Raw genomic sequence first — 23,026 nt, 5'->3', positions numbered from 1 at the left:
CGAGAATATACCCCAGGTTCCGGCCGCAACTCGAGAAAAACCATGAGACTTCCCCCTCGCCGCTGGATGAGGCCCGATTCCCCTGCACTGCGTGCAGAGCAATTCCGTGTTCCACTTCAAACGTGAAAGGAGCCTTGATTTCCTTGATGGCACTCCAGAGAAAACCCAAGATCACTGTCTCAAGTCTAGAGGGATCCTGAGGTCACTGGAGCAACACGAAAGGGCTCCGTGGACACCAAATCAACTCGAGATGAGAGCTTAGTCCCTGGCTTCGACTCAAGAGGAATACCAACTTTCCACAAGCTCCTGAAGAGGAGGCTTCTCTCAGCTATGGGTATGTGAGAGGGACACTGAGTTTGTGGCCTCAAGTGGAATGGACACCGAGATGCTCTGACTCGAAGTAAGGCCGGATATCCCTGTAGTGAATTGAATGCAGGCTCGTCTTGCATCTCCCAAGACGAAGGGATGTCTGAATCCCCTGTGGAGACCACAGAGAAAGACCTAGTCCTCCGCCTCAACGCGACCGGAGGCGTCACATCCTTTGAAAACTCGAGAGGTCCACGGAGATCAATGCTTCCAAAGGAGACGATGCCTGACTCCTCTTGAAAATGGATAGGAGTCCCAGGATCCCTGTGGCACGTGGAAAGGGACCCTGGGTCTCCCGCCTCACGTGGAGACGCGTCCCAATTGCCATGCCAAGACTCGAGGAGAATCCCGAGGTGTCCCTTGCACCTAGGCAGGAGTCCTGACGTCGCTGAACAAACACGTGTCTGGAAGGGCCCTCCCCGTCGTAACTCGAGAATATACCCCAGGTTCCGGCCGCAACTCGAGAAAAACCATGAGACTTCCCCCTCGCCGCTGGATGAGGCCCGATTCCCCTGCACTGCGTGCAGAGCAATTCCGTGTTCCACTTCAAACGTGAAAGGAGCCTTGATTTCCTTGATGGCACTCCAGAGAAAACCCAAGATCACTGTCTCAAGTCTAGAGGGATCCTGAGGTCACTGGAGCAACACGAAAGGGCTCCGTGGACACCAAATCAACTCGAGATGAGAGCTTAGTCCCTGGCTTCGACTCAAGAGGAATACCAACTTTCCACAAGCACCTCAAGAGGAGGCTACTCTCAGCTAATGGTATGTGAGAGGGACCCTGAGTTTGTCGCCTCAAGTGGAATGGACACCGAGATGCTCTGACTCGAAGTAAGGCCAGATATCCCTGCAGTGATTTGAATGCAGGCTCGTCTTGCATCTCCCAAGACGAAGGGTTGTCTGAATCCCCTGTGGAGACCACAGAGAAAGACCTAGTCCTCCACCTCAACGCAACCGGAGGCCTCATATCCTTTGAAAACTCGAGAGGACCACGGAGATAAATACTTCCGAAGGAGAGGATGCCTGAAGCCTCTTAAAAATGGATAGGAGTCCCAGGATCCCTGTGGCACGTGGAAAGGGACCCTGGGTCTCCCGCCTCACGTGGAGACGCGTCCCCATTGCCATGCCAAGACTCGAGGAGCATCCCGAGGTGTCCCTCGCACCTAGGCAGGTTTCCTGACGTCACTGAACAAACACGTGTCTGGAAGGGCCCTCCTCGTCGTAACTCGAGAATATACCCCAGGTTCCGGCCGCAACTCGAGAAAAACCATGAGACTTCCCCCTCGCCGCTGGATGAGGCCTGATTCCCCTGCACTGCGTGGAGAGCAATTCCGAGTTCCACATCAAACGTGAAAGGAGCCTTGATTTCCTTGATGGCACTCCAGAGAAAACCCAAGATCACTGTCTCAAGTCTAGAGGGATCCTGAGGTCATTGGAGGAACACGAAAGTTCTCCGTGGACCCCAAATCAACTCGAGATGAGAGCTTAGTCCCTGGCTTCGACTCAAGAGGAATACCAACTTTCCACAAGCACCTCAAGAGGAGGCTTCTCTCAGCTACAGGTATGTGAGAGGGACCCTGAGTTTGTGGCATCAAGTGTAATGGACACCGAAATGCTCTGACTCGAAGTAAGGCCGGATATCCCTGCAGTGAATTGAATGCAGTCTCGTCTTGCATCTCCAAAGACGAAGGGATGTCTGAATCCGCTATGGAGACCACAGAGAAAGACCTAGTCCTCCGCCTCATCGCGACCGGAGGCCTCACATCCTTTGAAAACTCGAGACGTCCGCGGAGATCAATGCTTCCAAAGGAGACGACTCCTGACTCCTCTTGAAAATGGATAGGATTCCCAGGATCCTTGTGGCACGTGGAAAGGGACACTGGGTCTCCCGCCTCACGAGGGGACGCGTCCAAATTGCCATGCCAATACTCGAGGAGAATCCCGAGGTGTCCCTCGCACCTAGGCAGGAGTCCTCACGTCGCTGAACAAACCTGTGTCTGGAAGGGCCCTCCCCGTCCTAACTCGAGAATATACCCCAGGTTCCGGCCGCAACTCGAGAAAAACCATGAGACTTCCCCCTCGCCCCTGGATGAGGCCCGATTCCCCTGCACTGCGTGCAGAGCAATTCCGTGTTCCACATCAAACGTGAAAGGAGCCTTGATTTCCTTGATGGCACTCCAGAGAAAACCCAAGATCACTGTCTCAAGTCTAGAGGGATCCTGAGGTCACTGGAGCAACACGAAAGGGCTATGTGGACCCCAAATCAACTCGAGATGAGAGATTAGTCCCTGGCGTCAACTCAAGAGGAATACGAACTTTCCACACGCACCACAAGAGGAGGCTTCTCTCAGCTACAGGTATGTGAGAGGGACCCTGAGTTTGTGGCCTCAAGTGGAATGGACACCAAGATGCTCTGACTCGAATTAAGGCCGGATATCCCTGCAGTGAATTGAATGCCGGCTCGTCTTGCATCTCCCAAGACGAAGGGATGTCTGAATCCCCTGTGGAGACCACAGAGAAAGACCTAGTCCTCCGCGTCATCATGACCGGAGGCCTCACATCCGTTGAAAACTCGAGAGGTCTGCAGAGATCAATGCTTCCAATGGAGACGATGCCTGAATCCTCTTGAAAATGGATAGGAGTCCCAGGATCCCTGTGGCACGTGGAAAGGGACCCTGGGTCTCCCGCCTCACGTGGAGACGCGTCCAAATTGCCATGGCAAGACTCGTGGAGAATCCCGAGGTGTCCCTCACACCTAGGCAGGAGTCCTGACGGCGCTGAACAAACACGTGTCTGGAAGGGCCCTCCCCGTCGTAACTCAAGAGTATACACCAGGTTCCGGACGCAACTCGAGAAAAACCATGAGATGTCCCCCTTGCCGCGAGTTGAGGCCCGATTCCCCTGCACTGAATGCAAAACAATTCCGTGTTCCACATCAGACGTGAAAGGAGCCTTGATTTCCTTGATTGCACTCCAGAGAAAACCCAAGATCACTGTCTCAAGTCTAGAGGGATCCTGAAGTCACTGGACCAACAGGAAAGGGCTTCGTGGACCCCAAATCAACTCGAGATGAGAGCTTAGACCCTGGCTTAGACTCAAGAGGAATACCAACTTTCCACAAGGACCTCAAGAGGAGGTTTCTCTCAGCTACAGGTATATTTGAGGGACCCTGATTTTGTGGCCTCAAGTGGAATGGACACCGAGATGCTCTGACTCGAAGTAAGGCCGGATATCCCTGCAGTGAATTGAATGCAGGCTCGTCTTGCATCTCCCAAGACGAAGGGTTGTCTGAATCCCCTGTGGAGACCACAGAGAAAGACCTAGTTCTCCGCCTCATAGCGACCGGGGGCCTCACATCCTTTGAAATTTCGAGAGGTCCGCGGAGATCAATGCTTCCAAAGGAGACGATGCCTGACTCCTCTTGAAAATGGATAGGAGTCCCCGGATCCCTGTGGCACGTGGAAAGGGACACTGGGTCTCCCGCCTCACGTGGAGACGCGTCCAAATTGCCATGCCAAGACTCGTGGAGAATCCCGAGGTGTCCCTCGCACCTAGGCAGGAGTCCTGACGTCGCTGAACAAACACGTGTCTGGGAGGGCCCTCCCCGTCGTAACTCGAGAATATACCCCAGGTTCCGGCCGCAACTCGAGAAAAACCATGAGATTTCCCCCTTGCCGCGAGTTGAGGCCCGATTCCCCTGCACTGAATGCAGAGCAATTCCGTGTTCCACATCAAACGTGAAAGGAGCCTTGATTTCCTTGATGGCACTCCAGAGAATTCCCAAGATCACTGTCTCAAGTCTAGAGGGATCCTGAGGTCACTGGAGCAACACGAAAGGGCTCCGTGGACCCCAAATCAACTCGAGATGAGAGCTTAGTCCCTGGCTTCGACTCAAGAGGAATACCAACTTTTCACAAGCACCTCAAGAGGAGGCTTCTCTCAGCTACAGGTATGTGAGAGGGACCCTGAGTTTGTGGCCTCAAGTGGAATGGACACCGAGATGCTCTGACTCGAAGTAAGGCCGGATATCCCAACAGTGAATTGAATGCAGACTCGTCTTGCATCTCCCAAGAGGAAGAGATGTCTGAATCCCCTGTGGAGACCAAAGAGAAAGACCTAGTACTCCGCCTCATCGCGACCGGAGGCCTCACATCCTTTGAAAACTCGAGAGGTCTGCGGAGATCAATGCTTCCAAAAGAGACGATGCCAGAATCTTCTTGAAAATGGATAGGAGTCCCAGGATCCCTGTGGCACGTGGAAAGGGACCCTGGGTCTCCCGCCTCACGTGGAGACGCGTCCCAATTGCTATGCCAAGACTAGAGGAGAATCCCGAGGTGTCCCTCGCCCCTAGGCAGGAGTCCTGACGTCGCTGAACAAACACGTGTCTGGAAGGGCCCTCCCCATCGTAACTCGAGAATATACCCCAGGTTCCGGCCGCAACTCGAGAAAAACCATGAAATTTCCCCCTCGCCGCGAGTTGAGGCCCTATTCCCCTGGACTGCGTGCAGAGCAATTCCGTGTTCCACATCAAACGTGAAAGGAGCCTTGATTTCCTTGATGGCACTCCAGAGAAAACCCAAGATCACTGTCTCAAGTCTAGAGGGATCCTGAAGTCACTGGACCAACAGGAAAGGGCTTCGTGGACCCCAAATCAACTCGAGATGAGAGCTTAGACCCTGGCTTAGACTCAAGAGGAATACCAACTTTCCACAAGGCCCTCAAGAGGAGGTTTCTCTCAGCTACACGTATATTTGAGGGACCCTGATTTTGTGGCCTCAAGTGGAATGGACACCGAGATGCTCTGACTCGAAGTAAGGCCGGATATCCCTGCAGTGAATTGAATGCAGGCTCGTCTTGCATCTCCCAAGACGAAGGGATGTCTGAATACCCTTTGGAGACCACAGAGAAAGACCTAATTCTCCGCCTCATAGCGACCGGGGGTCTCACATCCTTTGAAAATTCGAGAGGACCGCGGAGATCAATGCTTCCAAAGGAGACGATGCCTGACTCCTCTTGAAAATGGATAGGAGTCCCAGGATCCCTGTGGCACGTGGAAAGGGACCCTGGGTCTCCCGCCTCACGTGGAGACGCTTCCCCATTGCCATGCCAAGACTCGAGGAGAATCCCGAGGTGTCCCTCGCACCTAGGCAGGAGTCCTGACGTCGCTGAACAAACACGTGTCTGGAAGGGCCCTCCCCGTCGTAACTCGAGAATATACCCCAGGTTCCGGCCGCAACTCGAGAAAAACCATGAGATTTCCCCCTTGCCGCGAGTTGAGGTCCGATTCCCCTGCACTGAATGCAGAGCAATTCCGTGTTCCACATCAAACGTGAAAGGAGCCTTGATTTCTTGATGGCACTCCAGAGAAAACCCAAGATCACTGTCTCAAGTCTAGAGGGATCCTGAGGTCACTGGAGCAACACGAAAGAGCTCCGTGGACCCCAAATCAACTCGAGATGAGAGCTTAGTCCCTGGCTTCGACTCAAGAGGAATACCAACTTTCCACAAGCACCTCAAGAAGAGGCTTCTCTCAGCAACAGGTATGTGAGAGGGACCCTGAGTTTTTGGCCTCAAGTGGAATGGACACCGAGATGCTCTGACTCAAAGTAAGGCCGGATATCCCTGCAGTGAATTGAATGCAGGCTCGTCTTGCATCTCCCAAGACGAAGGGATGTCTGAATCCCCTGTGGAGACCACAGAGAAAGACCGAGTCCTCCGCCTCAACGCGACCGGAGGCCTCACATCCTTTGAAAACTCGAGAGGTCTGGGGAGATCAATGCTTCCAAAGGAGACGATGCCTCACTCCTCTTGAAAATGGATAGGAGTCCCAGGATCCCTGTGGCACGTGGAAAGGGACACTGGGTCTCCCGCCTCACGTGGAGACGCGTCCCAATTGCCATGCCGAGACTCGAGGAGAATCCCGAGGTGTCCCTCGCATCTAGGCAGTAGTCCTGACGTCGCTGAACAAACACGTGTCTGGAAGGGCCCTCCCCGTCGTAACTCGAGAATATACCCCAGGTTCCGTCCGCAACTCGAGAAAAACCATGAGACTTCCCCCTCGCCGCGAGATGAGGCCCGATTCCCCTGCACTGCGTCCAGAGCAATTCTGTGTTCAACATCAAACGTGAAAGGAGCCTTGATTTCCTTGATGACACTCCAGAGAAAACCCAAGAACACTGTCTCAAGTCTAGAGGGATAATCAGGTCACTGGAGCAACACGAAAGGGCTCCGTGGACCCCAAATCAACTCGAGATGAGAGCTTAGTCCCTGGCTTCGACTCAAGAGCAATACCAACTTTCCACAAGCACCTGAAGAGGAGGCTTCTCTCAGCTATGGGTATGTGAGAGGGACACTGAGTTTGTGGCCTCAAGTGGAATGGACACCGAGATGCTCTGACTCGAAGTAAGGCCGGATATCCCTGTAGTGAATTGAATGCAGGCTCGTCTTGCATCTCCCAAGACGAAGGGATGTCTGAATCCCCTGTGGAGACCACAGAGAAAGACCTAGTCCTCCGCCTCAACGCGACCGGAGGCGTCACATCCTTTGAAAACTCGAGAGGTCCACGGAGATCAATGCTTCCAAAGGAGACGATGCCTGACTCCTCTTGAAAATGGATAGGAGTCCCAGGATCCCTGTGGCACGTGGAAAGGGACCCTGGGTCTCCCGCCTCACGTGGAGACGCGTCCCAATTGCCATGCCAAGACTCGAGGAGAATCCCGAGGTGTCCCTTGCACCTAGGCAGTAGTCCTGACGTCGCTGAACAAACACGTGTCTGGAAGGGCCCTCCCCGTCGTAACTCGAGAATATACCCCAGGTTCCGGCCGCAACTCGAGAAAAACCATGAGACTTCCACCTCGCCGCTGGATGAGGCCCGATTCCCCTGCACTGCGTGCAGAGCAATTCCGTGTTCCACTTCAAACGTGAAAGGAGCCTTGATTTCCTTGATGGCACTCCAGAGAAAACCCAAGATCACTGTCTCAAGTCTAGAGGGATCCTGAGGTCACTGGAGCAACACGAAAGGGCTCCGTGGACACCAAATCAACTCGAGATGAGAGCTTAGTCCCTGGCTTCGACTCAAGAGGAATACCAACTTTCCACAAGCACCTCAAGAGGAGGCTACTCTCAGCTAATTGTATGTGAGAGGGACCCTGAGTTTGTCGCCTCAAGTGGAATGGACACCGAGATGCTCTGACTCGAAGTAAGGCCAGATATCCCTGCAGTGATTTGAATGCAGGCTCGTCTTGCATCTCCCAAGACGAAGGGTTGTCTGAATCCCCTGTGGAGACCACAGAGAAAGACCTAGTCCTCCACCTCAACGCAACCGGAGGCCTCATATCCTTTGAAAACTCGAGAGGACCACGGAGATAAATACTTCCGAAGGAGACGATGCCTGAAGCCTCTTAAAAATGGATAGGAGTCCCAGGATCCCTGTGGCACGTGGAAAGGGACCCTGGGTCTCCCGCCTCACGTGGAGACGCGTCCCCATTGCCATGCCAAGACTCGAGGAGCATCCCGAGGTGTCCCTCGCACCTAGGCAGGTTTCCTGACGTCACTGAACAAACACGTGTCTGGAAGGGCCCTCCTCGTCGTAACTCGAGAATATACCCCAGGTTCCGGCCGCAACTCGAGAAAAACCATGAGACTTCCCCCTCGCCGCTGGATGAGGCCTGATTCCCCTGCACTGCGTGGAGAGCAATTCCGAGTTCCACATCAAACGTGAAAGGAGCCTTGATTTCCTTGATGGCACTCCAGAGAAAACCCAAGATCACTGTCTCAAGTCTAGAGGGATCCTGAGGTCATTGGACGAACACGAAAGTTCTCCGTGGACCCCAAATCAACTCGAGATGAGAGCTTAGTCCCTGGCTTCGACTCAAGAGGAATACCAACTTTCCACAAGTACCTCAAGAGGAGGCTTCTCTCAGCTACAGGTATGTGAGAGGGACCCTGAGTTTGTGGCATCAAGTGAAATGGACACCGAAATGCTCTGACTCGAAGTAAGGCCGGATATCCCTGCAGTGAATTGAATGCAGTCTCGTCTTGCATCTCCAAAGACGAAGGGATGTCTGAATCCGCTATGGAGACCACAGAGAAAGACCTAGTCCTCCGCCTCATCGCGACCGGAGGCCTCACATCCTTTGAAAACTCGAGACGTCCGCGGAGATCAATGCTTCCAAAGGAGACGACTCCTGACTCCTCTTGAAAATGGATAGGATTCCCAGGATCCTTGTGGCACGTGGAAAGGGACACTGGGTCTCCCGCCTCACGAGGGGTCGCGTCCAAATTGCCATGCCAATACTCGAGGAGAATCCCGAGGTGTCCCTCGCACCTAGGCAGGAGTCCTCACGTCGCTGAACAAACCTGTGTCTGCAAGGGCCCTCCCCGTCCTAACTCGAGAATATACCCCAGGTTCCGGCCGCAACTCGAGAAAAACCATGAGACTTCCCCCTCGCCCCTGGATGAGGCCCGATTCCCCTGCACTGCGTGCAGAGCAATTCCGTGTTCCACATCAAACGTGAAAGGAGCCTTGATTTCCTTGATGGCACTCCAGAGAAAACCCAAGATCACTGTCTCAAGTCTAGAGGGATCCTGAGGTCACTGGAGCAACACGAAAGGGCTATGTGGACCCCAAATCAACTCGAGATGAGAGATTAGTCCCTGGCTTCAACTCAAGAGGAATACGAACTTTCCACACGCACCACAAGAGGAGGCTTCTCTCAGCTACAGGTATGTGAGAGGGACCCTGAGTTTGTGGCCTCAAGTGGAATGGACACCAAGATGCTCTGACTCGAATTAAGGCCGGATATCCCTGCAGTGAATTGAATGCCGGCTCGTCTTGCATCTCCCAAGACGAAGGGATGTCTGAATCCCCTGTGGAGACCACAGAGAAAGACCTAGTCCTCCGCGTCATCGTGACCGGAGGCCTCACATCCGTTGAAAACTCGAGAGGTCTGCAGAGATCAATGCTTCCAAAGGTGACGATGCCTGACTCCACTTGAAAATGGATAGGAGTCCCAGGATCACTGTGGCACGTGGAAAGGGACACTAGGTCTCCCGCCTCACGTGGAGACGCGTCCCAATTGCCATGCCAAGACTCGAGGAGAATCCCGAGGTGTCCCTCGCACCTAGGCAGGAGTCCTGACGTCGCTGAACAAACACGTGTCTGGAAGGGCTCTCCCCGTCGTAACTCGAGAATATACCCCAGGTTCCGGCCGCAACTCGAGAAAAACCATGAGACTTCCCCATCGCCGCGAGATGAGGCCCGATTCCCCTGCCCTGCGTGCAGAGCAATTCCGTATTCCACATCAAAAATGAAAGGAGCCTTGATTTCCTTGATGGCACTCCAGAGAAAACCCAAGATCACTGTCTCAAGTCTAGAGGGATCCTGAGGTCACTGGAGCAACACGAAAGGGCTCCGTGGACCCCAAATCAACTCGAGATGAGAGCTTAGTCCCTTGCTTCAAATCGAGAGGAATACCAACTTTCCACAAGCACCTCAAGAGGAGGCTACTCTCAGCTAATGGTATGTGAGAGGGACCCTGAGTTTGTCGCCTCAAGTGGAATGGACACCGAGATGCTCTGACTCGAAGTAAGGCCGGATATCCCTGCAGTGAATTGAATGCAGGCTCGTCTTGCATCTCCCAAGACGAAAGGATGTCTGAATCTCCTGTGCAGAACACAGAGAAAGACCTAGTCCTCCGCCTCAATGCGACCGGAGGCCTCACATCCTTGGAAAACTCGAGAGGTCCACGGAGATCAATGCTTCCAAAGGAGACGATGCCTGACTCCTCTTGAAAATGGATAGGAGTCCCAGGATCCCTGTGGCACGTGGAAAGGGACCCTGGGTCTCCCGCCTCACGTGGAGACACGTCCCAATTGCCATGCCAAGACTCGAGGAGAATCCCGAGGTGTCCCTCGCACCTAGGCAGGAGTCCTGACGTCGCTGAACAAACACGTGTCTGGAAGGGCCCTCCCCCTCGTAACTCGAGAATATACCCCAGGTTCCGGCCGCAACTCGAGAAAAACCATGAGACTTCCCCCTCGCCGCGAGATGAGGCCCGATTCCCCTGGGCTGCGTGCAGAGGAATTCCGTGTTCCACTTCAAACGTGAAAGGAGCCTTGATTTCCTTGATGGCACTCCAGAGAAAACCCAAGATCACTGTCTCAAGTCTAGAGGGATCCTGAGGTCACCGGAGCAACACGAAAGGGCTCCGTGGACCCCAAATCAACTCGAGATGAGAGATTAGTCCCTGGGTTCGACTCAAGAGGAATACCAACTTTCCACAAGCCCCTCAAGAAGAGGCTTCTCTCAGCTACAGGTATGTGAGAGGGACCCTGAGTTTGTGTCCTCAAGTGTAATGGACACCGAGATGCTCTGACTCGAAGTAAGGCCGGATATCCCTGCAGTGAATTGAATGCAGGCTCATTTTGCATCTCCCAAGACGAAGGGATGTCTGAATCCCCTGTGCAGAACACAGCGAAAGACCTAGTCCTCCGCCTCAACCCGACCGGAGGCCTCACATCCTTTGAAAACTCGAGAGGTCTGCAGAGATCAATGCTTCCAAAGGAGACGATGCCTGACTCCTCTTGAAAATGGATAGGAGTCCCAGGATCACTGTGGCACGTGGAAAGGGACCCTGGGTCTCCCGCCTCACGTGGAGACGCGTCCCAATTGCCATGCCAAGACTCCAGGAGAATCCCGAGGTATCCCTCGCACCTAGGCAGCAGTCCGGATGTCGCTGAACAAACACGTGTCTGGAAGGGCCCTCCCCATCGTTACTCGAGAATATACCCCAGGTTTCGGCCGCAATTCGAGAAAAACCATGAGATTTCCCCCTCGCCGCGAGTTGAGGCCCGATTCCCCTGCACTGCGTGCAGAGCAATTCCGTGTTCCACATCAAACGTGAAAGGAGCCTTGATTTCCTTGATGGCACTCCAGAGAAAACCCAAGATCACTGTCTCAAGTCTAGAGGGATCCTGAGCTCACTGGAGCAACATGAAAGGGCTCCGTATAACCCAAATCAACTCGAGATGAGAGCTTAGTCCCTGGCTTCGACTCAAGAGGAATACCAACTTTCCACAAGCACCTCAAGAGGAGGCTTCTCACAGCTACAGGTATGTGAGAGGGACTCTGAGTTTGTGGCCTCAAGTGCAATGGACACCGAGATGCTCTGACTCGAAGTAAGGCCGGATATCCCTGCAGTGAATTGAATGCAAGCTCGTCTTGCATCTCCCAAGACGAAGGAATGTCTGAATCCCCTGTGGAGACCACAGAGAAAGACCTAGTCCTCCGCCTCATCGTGACCGGAGGCCTCACATCCTTTGAAAACTCGAGAGGTCTGCAGAGATAAATGCTTCCAACGGAGACGATGCCTGACTCCTCTTGAAAATGGATAGGAGTCCCAGGATCACTGTGGCACGTGGAAAGGGACACTGGGTCTCCCGCCTCACGTGGAGACGCGTCCCAATTGCCATGCCAAGACTCGAGGAGAATCCCGAGGTGTTCCTCGCACCTAGGCAGGAGTCCTGATGTCGCTGAACAAACACGTGTCTGGAAGGGCCCTCCCCGTCGTAACTCGAGAATATACCTCAGGTTCCGGCCGCAACTCGAGAAAAACCATGAGACTTCCCCATCGCCGCGAGATGAGGCCCGATTCCCCTGCCCTGCGTGCAGAGCAATTCCGTATTCCCCATCAAAAATGAAAGGAGCCTTGATTTCCTTGATGGCACTCCAGAGAAAACCCAAGATCACTGTCTCAAGTCTAGAGGGATCCTGAGGTCACTGGAGCAACACGAAAGGGCTCCGTGGACCCCAAATCAACTCGAGATGAGAGCTTAGTCCCTGGCTTAGAATCAAGAGGAATACCAACTTTCCACAAGCACCTCAAGAGGAGGCTTCTCTCAGCTACAGGTATGTCAGAGGGACCCTGAGTTTGTGGCCTCAAGTGGAATGGACACCGAGATGCTCTGACTCGAAGTAAGGCCGGATATCCCTGCAGTGAATTGAATGCAGGCTCGTCTTGCATTTCCCAAGACGAAGGGTTGTCTGAATCCCCTGTGGAGACCACAGAGAAAGACCTAATTCTCCGCCTCATAGCGACCGGGGGCCTCACATCCTTTGAAAACTGGAGAGGTCTGCAGAGATCAATGCTTCCAAAGGAGACGATGCCTGACTCCTCTTGAAAATGGATAGGAGTCCCAGGATCACTGTGGCACGTGGAAAGGGACCCTGGGTCTCCGGCCTCTCGTGGAGACGCATCCCAATTGCCATGCCAAGACTCGAGGAGAATCCCGAGGTGTCCCTCGCACCTAGGCAGGAGTCCTGACATCGCTGAACAAACACGTGTCTGGAAGGGCCCTCCCCGTCGTAACTCGAGAATATACCCCAGGTTCCGGCCGCAATTCGAGAAAAACCATGAGATTTCTTCCTCGCCGCGAGTTGAGGCCCGATTCCCCTGCACTGCGTGCAGAGCAATTCCGTGTTCCACATCAAACGTGAAAGGAGCCTTGATTTCCTTGATGGCACTCCAGAGAAAACCCAAGATCACTGTCTCAAGTCTAGAGGGATCCTGAGGTCACTGGAGCAACATGAAAGGGCTCCGTATAACCCAAATCAACTCATGATGAGAGCTTAGTCCCTGGCTTCGACTCAAGAGTAACACCAACTTTCCACAAGCACCTCAAGAGGAGTCTTCTCTCAGCTACAGGTATGTGAGAGGGACCCTGAGTTTGTGGCCTCAAGTGCAATGGACTCCGAGATGCTCTGACTCGAAGTAAGGCCGGATATCCCTGCAGTGAATTGAATGCAGGCTCGTCTTGCATCTCCCAAGACGAAGGGATGTCTGAATCCCCTGTGGAGTCCACAGAGAAAGAACTAGTCCTCCGCCTCATCGCGACCGGAGGCCTCACATCCTTTGAAAACTGGAGAGGTCTGCAGAGATCAATGCTTCCAAAGGAGACGATGCCTGACTCCTCTTGAAAATGGATAGGAGTCCCAGGATCACTGTGGCACGTGGAAAGGGACACTGGGTCTCCCGCCTCACGTGGAGACGCGTCCCAATTGCCATGCCAAGACTCGAGGAGAATCCCGAGGTGTCCCTCGCACCTAGGCAGGAGTCCTGACGTCGCTGAACAAACACGTGTCTGGAAGGGCCCTCCCCGTCGTAACTCGAGAATATACCCCAGGTTCCGGCCGCAACTCGAGAAAAACCATGAGACTTCCCCCTCACCGCGAGATGAGGCCCGATTCCCATGCAATGTGTGCAGAGCAATTCCGTGTTCCACATGAAACATGATAGGAGCCTTGATTTCCTTAATGGCACTCCAGAGAAAACGCAAGATCACTGTCTCAAGTCTAGAGGGATCCTGAGGTCACTGGAGCAACACGAAAGGGCTCCGTGGACCCCAAATCAACTCGAGATGAGAGCTTAGTCCCTGGCTTCGACTCAAGAGGAATACCAACTTTCCACAAGCACCTCAAGAGGAGGCTTCTCTCAGCTACAGGTATGTCAGAGGGACCCTGAGTTTGTGGCCTCAAGTGGAATGGACACCAAGATGCTCTGACTCGAAGTAAGGCCGGATATCCCTGCAGTGAATTGAATGCAGGCTCGTCTTGCATCTCCCAAGACGAAGGGTTGTCTGAATCCCCTGTGGAGCGCACAGAGAAAGATCTACTCCTCCGCCTCAACGCGACCGGAGGCCTCACATCCTTTGAAAACTCGAGAGGTCCGCGGAGATCAATACTTCCGAAGGAGACGATGCCTGACTTCTCTTGAAAATGGATAGGAGTCCCAGGATCCCTGTGGCACGTGGAAAGGGACCCTGGGTCTCCCGCCTCATGTGGAGACGCGTCCCAATTGCCATGCCAAGACTCGAGGAGAATCCCGAGGTGTCCCTCGCACCTAGGCAGGAGTCCTGACGTCGCTGAACAAACACGTGTCTGGAAGGGCCCTCCCCGTCGTAACTCGAGAATATACCCCAGGTTCTGGCCGCAACTCGAGAAAAACCATGATATTTCCCCCTCGCCGCGAGTTGAGGCCCGATTCCCCTGCACTGATGCAGAGCAATTCCGTGTTCCACTTCAAACGTGAAAGGGGCCTTGATTTATTGATGGCACTCCAGAGAAAACCCAAGATCACTGTCTCAAGTCTAGAGCGATCCTGAGGTCACTGGAGCAACAGGAAAGGGCTCCGTGGACCCCAAATCAACGCGAGATGAGAGCTTAGTCCCTGGCTTCGACTCAAGAGGAATACCAACTTTCCACAAGGACCTCAAGAGGAGGCTTCTCTCAGCTACAGGTAAGTGAGAGGGACCCTGAGTTTGTGGCCTCAAGTGCAATGGACACTGCGATGCTCTGACTCGAAATAAGGCCGGATATCCCTGCAGTGAGTTGAAAGCAGGCTCATCTTGCATCTCCCAAGACGAAGGGATGTCTGAATCCCCTGTGCAGAACACAGAGAAAGACCTAGTCCTCCGCCTCAACGCGACCGGAGGCCTCACATCCTTTGAAAACTCGAGAGGTCTGCAGAGATCAATGCTTCCAAAGGAGACGATGCCTGACTCCTCTTGAAAATGGATAGGAGTCCCAGGATCACTGTGGCACGTGGAAAGGGAACCTGGGTCTCCCCCCTCACGTGGAGACGCGTCCCAATTGCCATGCCAAGACTCGAGGAGAATCCCGAGGTGTCCCTCGCACCTAGGCAGGGTCCTGACGTCGCTGAACAAACACGTGTCTGAAAGGGACCTCCCCGTCGTAACTCGAGAATATACCCCAGGTTCCGGCCGCAACTCGAGAAAAACCATGAGATTTCCACCTCGCCGCGAGTTGAGGCCCGATTCCCCTGCACTGCGTGCAGAGCAATTCCGTGTTCCACATCAAACGTGAAAGGAGCCTTGATTTCCTTGATGGCACTCCAGAGAAAACCCAAGATCACTGTCTCAAGTCTAGAGGGATCCTGAGGTCACTGGAGCAACACGAAAGGGCTCCGTGGACCCCAAATCAACTCGAGATGAGAGCTTAGTCCCTCGCTTAGACTCAAGAGGAATACCAACTTTCCACAAGCACCTCAAGAGGAGGCTGCTCTCAGCTACAGGTATGTGAAAGGAACCCTGAGTTTGTGGCCTCAAGTGCAATGAACACCGAGATGCTCTGACTCGATGTAAGGCCGGATATCCCTGCAGTGAATTGAATGCAGGCTCGTCTTGCATCTCGCAAGACGAAGGGATGTCTGAATCCCCTGTGGAGACGACAGAGAAAGACCTAGTCCTCCGCCTCATCGTGACCGGAGGCCTCACATCCTTTGAAAACTTGAGAGGTCTGCAGAGATGAATGCTTCCAAAGGAGACGATGCCTGACTCCTCTTGAAAATGGATAGGAGTCCCAGGATCACTGTGGCACGTGGAAAGGGACACTTGGTCTCCCGCCTCACGTGGAGACGCGTCCCAATTGCCATGCCAAGACTCGAGGAGAATCCCGAGGTGTCCCTCGCACCTAGGCAGGAGTCCTGAGGTCGGTGAACAAACACGTGTCTGGAAGGGCCCTCCCCGTCGTAACTCGAGAATATACCCCAGGTTCCGGCCGCAACTCGAGAAAAACCATGAGACTTCCCCCTCGCCGCGAGATGAGGCCCGATTCCACTGCACTGCGTGCAGAGCAATTCCGTATTCCACATCAAAAATGAAAGGAGCCTTGATTTCCTTGATGGCACTCCAGAGAAAACCCAAGATCACTGTTTCAAGTCTAGAGGGATCCTGAGGTCACTGGAGCAACACGAAAGGGCTCCGTGGACCCCAAATCAACTCGAGATGAGAGCTTAGTCCCTGGCTTCCACTCAAGAGGAATACCAACTTTCCACAATCACCTCAAGAGGAGGCTTCTCTCAGCTACAGGTATGTGAGTGGGCCCCTGAGTTTGTGGCCTCAAGTGGAATGGACACCGAGATGCTCTGACTCGAAGTAAGGCCGGATATCCCTGCAGTGAATTGAATGCAGGCTCGTCTTGCATCTCCCAAGACGAAGGGATGTCTGAATCCCCTGTGGAGACCACAGAGAAAGACCGAGTTCTCCGCCTCATCGCGACCGGAGGCCTCACATCCTTTGAAAACTCGAGAGGTCCGTGGAGATCAATGCTTCCAAAGGAGACGATGCCTGACTCCTCTTGAAAATGGATAGGAGTCCCAGAATCCCTGTGGCACGTGGAACGGGACCCTGGGTCTCCCCCCTCACGTGGAGACGCGTCCAAATTGCCATGCCAAGACTCGAGGAGAATCCCGAGGTGTCCCTCGCACCTAGGCAGGAGTCCTCACGTCGCTGAACAAACCTGTGTCTGGAAGGGCCCTCCCCGTCGTAACTCGAGAATATACCCCAGGTTCCGGCCGCAACTCGAGAAAAACCATGAGACTTCCCCCTCGCCGCTGGATGAGGCCCGATTCCCCTGCACTGCGTGCAGAGCAATTCCGTGTTCCACATCAAACGTGAAAGCAGCCTTGATTTCCTTAATGGCACTCCAGAGAAAACCCAAGATCACTGTTTCAAGTCTAGAGGCATCCTGAGGTCACTGTAGCAACAGGAAAGGGCTCCGTGGACCCCAAATCTACTCGAAATGAGAGCTTAGTCCCTGGATTCGACTCAAGAGGAATACCAACTTTCCACAAGCACCTCAAGAGGATGCTTCTCTCAGCTACAGGTATGTCAGAGGGACCCTGAGTTTGTGGCCTCAAGTGGAATGGACACCAAGATGCTCTGACTCGAATTAAGGCCGGATATCCCTGCAGTGAATTGAATGCAGGCTCGTCTTGCATCTCCCAAGACGAAGGGTTGTCTGAATCCCCTGTGGAGCCCACAGAGAAAGACCTAGTCCTCCGCCTCAACGCAACCGGAGGCCTCACATCCTTTGAAAACTCGAGAGGTCCGCGGAGATCAATACTTCCGAAGGAGACGATGCCTGACTCCTCTTGAAAATGGATAGGAGTCCGAGGATCCCTGTGGCACGTGGAAAGGGACCGTGGGTCTCCCGCCTCACGTGGAGACGCGTCCCAATTGCCATGCCAAGACTCGAGGAGAATCCCGAGGTGTCCCTCGCACCTAGGCAGGAGTCCTGACGTCGCTGAACAAACCCGTGTCTGGAAGGGCCCTCCCCGTCGTAACTCGAGAATATAACCCAGGTTCCGGCCGCAACTCGAGAAAAACCATGAGACTTCCCCCTCGCCGCGAGATGAGGCCCGATTTCCCTGCACTGCGTGCAGAGCAATTCCGTATTCCACATCAAAAATGAAAGGACCCTTGATTTCCTTGATGGCACTCCAGAGAAAACCCAAGATCACTGTCTCAAGTCTAGAGGGATGCTGAGGTCACTGGAGCAACACGAAAGGGCTCCGTGGACCCCAAATCAACTCGAGATGAGAGCTTAGTCCCTGGCTTCCACTCAAGAGGAATACCAACTTTCTACAAGCACTTCAAGAGGAGGCTTCTCTCAGCTACAGGTATGTGAGTGGGCCCCTGAGTTTGTGGCCTCAAGTGGAATGGACACCGAGATGCTCTGACTCGAAGTAAGGCCGGATAACCCTGCAGTGAATTGAATGCAGGCTCGTCTTGCATCTCCGAAGACGAAGGGATGTCTGAATCCCCTTTGCAGAACACAGAGAAAGACCGAGTTCTCCGCCTCATAGCGACCGGAGGCCTCACATCCTTTGAAAACTCGAGAGGTCCGCGGAGATCAATGCTTCCAAAGGAGACGATGCCTGACTCATCTTGAAAATGGATAGGAGTCCCAGGATCCCTGTGGCACGTGGAAAGGGACCCTGGGTCTCCCGCCTCACGTGGAGACGCGTCCAAATTGCCATGCCAAGACTCGAGGAGAATCCCGAGGTGTCCCTCGCACCTAGGCAGGAGTCCTCACGTCGCTGAACAAAACTGTGTCTGGAAGGGCCCTCCCCGTCGTAACTCGAGAATATACCCCAGGTTCCGGCCGCAACTCGAGAAAAACCATGAGACTTCCCCCTCGCCGCTGGATGAGGCCCGATTCCCCTGCACTGCGTGCAGACCAATTCCGTGTTCCACATCAAACGTGATAGGAGCCTTGATTTCCTTGAAGGCACTCCAGAGAAAACCCAAGATCACTGTCTCAAGTCTAGAGGGATCCTGAGGTCACTGGAGCAACACGAAAGGGCTCCGTGGACGCCACAACAACTCGAAATGAGAGGTTAGAGCCTGGCTTCGACTCAAGAGGAATACCAACTTTCAACAAGCACCTCAAGAGGAGGCTTCTCTCAGCTACAGGTAGGTGAGAGGGACCCTGAGTTTGTGGCCTCAAGTGGAATGGACACCGAGATGCTCTGACTCGAAGTAAGGCCGGATATCCCTGCAGTGAATTGAATGCATGCTCGTCTTGCATCTCCCAAGACGAAGGGATGTCTGAATCCCCTGTGGAGACCACAGAGAAAGACCTAATTTTCCGCCTCATCGCGACCGGTGGCCTCACATCCTTTGAATATTCGAGAGGTCCGCGGAGATCAATGCTTCCAAAGGAGACGATGCCTGACTCCTCTTGAAAATGGATAGGAGTCCCAGGATCCCTGTGGCACGTGGAAATGGACCCTGGTTCTCCGACCTCACGTGGAGACGCGTCCCAATTGCCATGCCAAGACTCCAGGAGAATCCCGAGGTGTCCCTCGCACCTAGGCAGGCGTCCTCACGTCGCTGAACAAACCCGTGTCTGGACAGGTCCTCCCCGTCGTAACTCGAGAATATACCCCAGGTTCCGGCCGCAACTCGAGAAAAACCATGAGACTTCCCCCTCCCCGCGAGATGAGGCCAGATTCCCCTGCACTGAGTGCACACCAATTCCGTGTTCCACATCAAACGTGAATGGAGCCTTGATTTCCTTGATGGCACTCCAGAGAAAACCCAAGATCACTGTCTCAAGTCTAGAGGGATCCTGAGGTCACTGGAGCAACACGAAAGGGCTCCGTGGACCCCAAATCAACTCGAGATGAGAGCTTAGTCCATGGCTTCAAATCGAGAGGAATACCAACTTTCGACAAGCACCTCAAGAGAAGGCTTCTCTCACCTAATGGTATGTGAGAGGGACCCTGAGTTTGTCGCCTCAAGTGGAATGGACACCGAGATGCTCTGACTCAACGTAAGGCCAGATATCCCTGCAGTGAATTGAATGCAGGCTCGTCTTGCATCTCCCAAGACGAAGGGTTGTCTGAATCCCCTGTGGAGCCCACAGAGAAAGACATAATTTTCCGCCTCATCGCGACCGGTGGCCTCACATCCTTTGAAAATTCGAGAGGTCCGCGGAGATCAATGCTTCCAAAGGAGACGATGCCTGACTCCTCTTGAAAATGGATAGGAGTCCCAGGATCCCTGTGGCTCGTGGAAAGGGACCCTGGTTCTCCCGGCTCACGTGGAGATGCGTCCAAATTGCCATGCCAAGACTCGAGGAAAATCCCGAGGTGTCCCTCGCACCTAGGCAAGAGTCCTCACGTCGCTGAACAAAACCGTGTCTGGAAGGGCCCTCCCCGTCGTAACTCGAGAATATACCCCAGGTTCCGGCCGAAACTCGAGAAAAACCATGAGACTTCCCCCTCCCCGCGAGATGAGGCCCGATTCCCCTGCACTGAGTGCAGACCAATTCCGTGTTCCACATCAAACGTGAAAGGAGCCTTGATTTCCTTAATGGCACTCCAGAGAAAACCCAAGATCACTGTCTCAAGTCTAGAGGGATCCTGAGGTCACTGTAGCAACACAAAAGGGCTCCGTGGACCCCAAATCAACTCGAGATGAGAGCTTAGTCCCTGGCTTCGACTCAAGAGGAATACCAACTTTCCACAAGCACCTCAAGAGGAGGCTTCTCTCAGCTAATGGTATGTGAGAGGGACCCTGAGTTTGTGGCCTCAAGTGCAATGGACACCGAGATGCTCTGACAAGAAGTAAGGCTGGATATCCCTGCAGTGAATTGAATGCAGGCTCGTCTTGCATCTCCCAAGACGAAGGGATGTCTGAATACCCTGTGGATACCACAGAGAAAGACCTAGTCCTCTGCCTCATCGTGACCGGAGGCCTCACATCCTTTGAAAACTCGAGAGGTCTGCAGAGATCAATGCTTCCAAAGGAGACGATGCCTGACTCCTCTTGAAAATGGATAGGAGTCCCAGGATCACTGTGGCACGTGGAAAGGGACACTGGGTCTCACGCCTCACGTGGAGACGCGTCCCAATTGCCATGCCAAGACTCGAGGAGAATCCCGAGGTGTCCCTCGCACCTAGGCAGGAGTCCTGACGTCCCTGAACAAACACGTGTCTGGAAGGGCCCTCCCCGTCGTAACTCGAGAATATACCCCAGGTTCCGGCCGCAACTCGAGAAAAACCATGAGACTTCCCCATCGCCGCGAGATGAGGACAGATTCCCCTGCCCTGCGTGCAGAGCAATTCCGTATTCCACATCAAAAATGAAAGGAGCCTTGATTTCCTTGATGGCACTCCAGAGAAAACCCAAGATCACTGTCTCAAGTCTAGAGGGATCCTTAGGTCACTGGAGCAACACGAAAGGGCTCCGTGGACCCCAAATTAACTCAAGATGAGAGCGTAGTCCCTGGCTTCAAATCGAGAGGAATACCAACTTTCCACAAGCACCTCAAGAGGAGGCTTCTCTCAGCTAATGGTATGTGAGAGGGACCCTGAGTTTGTCACCTCAAGTGGAATGGACACCGAGATTCTCTGACTCAAAGTAAGGCCAGATATCCCTGCAGTGAATTGAATGCAGGCTCGTCTTGCATCTCCCAAGACGAAGGGATGTCTGAATCCCCTGTGGAGACCACAGAAAAAGACCTAGTCCTCCGTCTCATCGTGAACGGAGGCCTCACATCCTTTGAAAACTCGAGAGGTCTGCGGAGATCAATGCTTCCAAAGGAGACGACGCCTGACGCCTCTTGAAAATGGATAGGAGTCCCAGGATCCCTGTGGCACGTGGAAAGGGACCCTGGGTCTCTCGCCTCACATGGAGACGCCTCCCAATTGCCATGCCAAGACTTGAGGAGAATCCCGAGGTGTCCCTCGCACCTAGGCAGGAGTCCTGACGTCGCTGAACAAACACGTGTCTGGAAGGGCCCTCCCCGTCGTAACTCGAGAATATACCCCAGGTTCCGGCCGCAACACGAGAAAAACCATGAGACTTCCCCCTCGCCGTGAGATGAGGCCCGATTCCCCTGCAATGCGTGCAGAACAATTCCGTGTTCCACATCAAACGAGAAAGGAGCCTTGATTTCCTTGATGGCACTCCAGAGAAAACCCAAGATCACTGTCTCAAGTCTAGAGGGATCCTGAGGTCACTGGAGCAACACGAAAGGGCTCCGTGGACCCCAAATCAACTCGAGATGAGAGATTAGTCCCTGGCTTCAACTCAATAGGAATACGAACTTTCCACAAGCCCCTCAAGAGGAGGCTTGTCTCAGCTACAGGTATGTGAGAGGGACCCTGAGTTTGTGGCCTCAAGTGGAATGGACACCGAGATGCTCTGACTCGAAGTAAGGCCGGATATCCCTGCAGTGAATTGAATGCAGGCTCATCTTGCATCTCCCAAGACGAAGGGATGCCTGAATCCCCTGTGCAGAACACAGAGAAAGACCTAGTCCTCCGCCTCAATGCGACCGGAGGCCTCACATCCTTTGAAAACTCGAGAGGTCCGCGGAGATCAATGCTTCCAAAGGAGACGATGCCTGACTCCTCTTGAAAATGGATAGGAGTCCCAGGATCCCAGTGGCACGTGGAAAGGGACCCTGGGTCTCCCGCCTCACGTGGAGACGCGTCCCAATTGCCATGGCAAGACTCGATGAGAATCCCGAGGTGTCCCTCGCACCTAGGCAGGAGTCCTGACGTCGCTGAACAAACCCGTGTCTGGAAGGGCCCTCCCCGTCGTAACTCGAGAATATACCCCAGGTTCCGGCCGCAACTCGAGAAAAACCATGAGATTTCCCCATCGCCGCGAGTTGAGGCCCGATTCCCCTGCACTGCGTGCAGAGCAATTCCGTGTTCCACTTCAAACGTGAAAGGAGCCTTGATTTCCTTGATGGCACTCCAGAGAAAACCCAAGATCACTGTCTCAAGTCTAGAGGGATCCTGAGGTCAATGGAGCAACACGAAAGGGCTCCGTGGACCCCAAATCAACTCGAGATGAGAGCTTAGTCCCTGGCTTAGACTCAAGAGGAATACCAACTTTCCACAAGCACCTCAAGAGGAGGCTTCTCTCAGCTACAGGTAAGTGAGAGGGACCCTGAGTTTGTGGCCTCAAGTGCAATGGACACCGAGATGCTCTGATTCGAAGTAAGGCTGGATATCTCTGCAGTGAATTGAATGCAGGCTCGTCTTGCATCTCCCAAGACGAAGGGATGTCTGAATCCCCTGTGGAGACCACAGAGAAAGACCTAGTCCTCCGCCTCATCGTGAACGGAGGCCTCACATCCTTTGAAAACTCGAGAGGTCTACAGAGATCAATGCTTCCAAAGGAGACGATGCCTGACTCCTCTTGAAAATGGATAGGAGTCCCAGGATCCCTGTGGCACGTGGAAAGGGACCGTGGGTCTCCCGCCTCACGTGGAGACGCGTCCCAATTGCCATGCCAAGACTTGAGGAGAATCCCGAGGTGTCCCTCGCACCTAGGCAGGA

Source organism: Dama dama, chromosome 17 (assembly GCF_033118175.1).
Source record: "Dama dama isolate Ldn47 chromosome 17, ASM3311817v1, whole genome shotgun sequence".
In the NCBI taxonomy this organism is placed as follows: Eukaryota; Metazoa; Chordata; class Mammalia; order Artiodactyla; family Cervidae; genus Dama; species Dama dama.
This window is presented reverse-complemented; position numbering follows the sequence as displayed.